The 3,399-nt window shown below is 41.2% G+C and overlaps 1 protein-coding gene across 1 annotated transcript in view; it reads left to right on the plus strand.

Moving 5' to 3' along the window:
* The window catches only part of galnt14 (UDP-N-acetyl-alpha-D-galactosamine:polypeptide N-acetylgalactosaminyltransferase 14 (GalNAc-T14)), a 242,583-nt gene that overhangs the window by 6,368 nt on the left and 232,816 nt on the right, over window positions 1-3,399 (plus strand). The window lies entirely within an intron of this gene.

Consider the following 3,399-nt stretch of genomic DNA (forward strand, 5'->3'; position numbering starts at 1 on the left):
TTAAACCACTTTATACAAACAGCTGCACCCACTTCAGCCCATCAAGAGTAAAAGTGGAAGAAAACACGGCCTTGTGTGGACTTGTTCTGTAAGCTGTGAGCCTTTAAGCTAATGCGAATCTGTTCATTCTGCAGGGCAGTTTCAGTGGAACTGAATGTATTATTTTCCAGTCCGCGCACATGCTTTAATGTATCTCAGTTAATACTCGTGCTAGATAGAGTTGGCAACTTAATCCCACAGTTTTTCTTCATCCAATGTAAAGCTGTTGGATTTGTCGGCAGGTACGGACTGCCTTGTGTGATCATTGCTCTGCAGTCTGCCTCTAACAGGGAAAGAAGAGGAACAGATTCGACTTTTTATGATGTGAAGGTTTATTATCTAACAAGTTAAACATGAGCACAATAGGAGTGAATAAATCTTAAAACAGAAAAGGTGTTTTTGACCTTTCCAAACCGCTTATTCTTTTGTTGATCCTTGTTTTGAACCTCTGGTACTCCAGATGTCTGATTGGCAGCTGTAAGCATGGGCCCTGCTCGAGCAGTCAGTTGGTGTCTGCTCCGAGCAGGCCACATTTGACTTCAAAACTCAGGCACTTTTACACTGGCACTGTTTGGTCAACTTTAAAAGAACCCAGGTCCACTTCCATGGATAGTCCAGTCCATTTGGAGCAGTGTGAATGTGCACATTGATCCATGTTGTTGGATCATGGGGTCAATAAGTGAAGAAATGTGGAGAACGCTGCTGCCTGCTGCAGCAATGAGGTAACAAATTTTGGGGGAGGCAGTGTGATGCTGTGGGGCAGCATCTGCATCACCGGAAAATCAAGACTAGTTGTGACTGAAGGAAGTCTCAGTGATGAGAGATGAAGATATGAAACTGCCACGTAGCAGAATCTCATCTCCTCAGTCTGGGACTCTGTCCTCCAAGATGACAGTGCTGGCCCCCACACTGCAGGGTCTATCAGAGACTGCCTCCAGACTTTGGGTTCTGACCTTAACCTCATTGGACACGAGTGTCAGAGGGACCAACACAACCACACTAGCTGACTGGTGACAAATGGTGGCTGAAGAATGAGATGCTTTCCCCATAGCAGTGTGTGACCAAGCTGTTGACCAGTATGAGGAGGAAGTACCAGGCTGTGGCTGTCTGGTTCTTCCACACGATACTGGATGATACCAATATTTCTTATAATTTAATGTTTAATTATCCATTCATTATCTGTACTGTTTTTTCTATTAAAAGCCAATGGGAAGCTGGAGCCTAACTCAGCATTTTAGCAGGTGAAAGGCAGGGTACACCCTGGACTGGCCACCAGTCCATTGCAGGGACACCACAGAGAGACAACCATGCACATTTCTAAAATACAGTTAAAATAAATCCCATAATCATACAGCTTAATAAAATGAGTTGACCTTTTGCAGTTTTTCTAATTTATATTTGGATGTTTGTGCATTAGAGATGGAAATGTTCTGATCCTTTAAGGTTTAGATTCACTCTGCAATCATGCAGATGCACCATAGAATTTTGTGGTGACCAGTACCAGTTCCCCCTCTTGTTATGCTAGAGACTGATTGGTTAGACTGGTGTGATATCAGATTAATGTCATCATTGTCAATCTTTTGTTTGTGTCGCTTTAATGGACAGAAACGAGTTAATAGATTAATTTTTATGATACTTTAATGATTTTTGGGAAGATAAAAGCCAAAATCATGTACCAGAAGTGCATTAGAAAAACAATTCTGATCATATTATAGTTACTCTTTATATAAGGTTGAACAGTGCACCTGCAGTACAGCTGATAGGAGCTTTCTGTGGCTTTACTTGGTCTGAACATTCATAATGCTCTTTTCTGTTCAGATTTTTTACCTTGTGAGAAAGTTGTCAATAATGTTCAGTAATAGGTGATTTGAACGTGTGTTTCTGTCATCATATTTCTGACATTCAGCCCTCCTGACTTCTGAAGCTGAAGCCTAACTATGACAGGAAAATTCAAAATGAAACAAAGTTCAGAGATAAAATCCAACCAAAACCTCAAAATTATTTACATGTGAACAGGAGGGACCAAACAAATCGACCAGAACAAGCCACTGTGGGAATGTATGCTGTGCATTTCATATTTATAACGTGGCTGAATTAATTAGCGTTACATGGCTTTCATCTACAACCAGGAGCTCCCTCTTATTGATTTCATACTTGCATGTTATTAGATGTTGTTTACACAAGCTCTTACCCACATTATTGGCCTAATTACATGCTAATCACATTATTAATGTGTATGGAAATGTGCTTATGGTCGGCTGCTCAGAGGGTTACATGTTCTGAGGTGTTTGTGATCCTTTGAGGCTGTTTACAAAAAAAGATGTTCTCATCAGCTTTGATTGTAAGTAGTGTGTGTGTGTGTAAAGTGGACTCAGGATTTGTGCTGGATTTTCCAGAATTTCTCATTTTGTGGGATCCAAATGCCAGTCCAGAATTCCCAAAGGATTAGCCTCCACACCTGTTTACCTAACATAACTTCTCCCTGGTACAAGGAGGAGTACTCCTGTACACAACCCACACACACACCCATATGCTAACATGCACCATCATGCCGATGCGCCTCCTCAGCATGTGCAGGTAAGAATCATAACATCTTGTGGAGGAGCATGATGGGATGAATATCTACACACACTGAGACGATGTTTGAAGCAGCACGGTTGGCGTGTACCTGTGTCCTCAGGCAGGTTTTCAGCAGGTCTTTATGGAGTTTCTACCTCAGAAGTCCAAACATAAGAGGAAACAGGCTGATGTTGAGAAAAGAGGGATGCTCGACCTTTCTGAGGGACATTTTAAGTAGGATACTTTTTTTTAAATGAGAGGCCTGTTACCAGTGAAACCATCCTGACTGGTCTGTTGCTGGTTTTGTTTAGCTGCGCTCTGGACTATATTCCAACCTTAGAATTAGTCCTGAGTGACTGCAGAGTTACCTGCTCCAAATAAACCTGTAAACTAAAGCCAGCTGAGCAGCAAACAGGACATCAGCAGGTCGACTCAACTTTAGCACACCTGCTATTAATCAGTGGTGGAAATCCCACGTTTGATGCTGATTCCACAAATTCTGCTACGATATGACTTCAGTTTGATTCAGGATCCTGCGTCAATTTAACACAATCATTTCTGCTCAAATAAAACCATAAAAATATCTAAATATGCTTTTATTCCTGAGCTCAGACATTTAAATGGAAAACAATATACTGAAGCACCTTCTGTATGTTGAGCTTTAACATTTTCACGTGTCAAGAAAACTGAAGGAATATATTTCTGTTTGTAGACATTACAGCAGGATGTAGTGTAAACCTTCCTCTTATATAATATTTATTGCTTACACACCTCAGACACACCTCACACACCAGATATTTG

This window comes from Melanotaenia boesemani, chromosome 22 (genome assembly GCF_017639745.1).
Source record: "Melanotaenia boesemani isolate fMelBoe1 chromosome 22, fMelBoe1.pri, whole genome shotgun sequence".
Classification (NCBI taxonomy): domain Eukaryota; kingdom Metazoa; phylum Chordata; class Actinopteri; order Atheriniformes; family Melanotaeniidae; genus Melanotaenia; species Melanotaenia boesemani.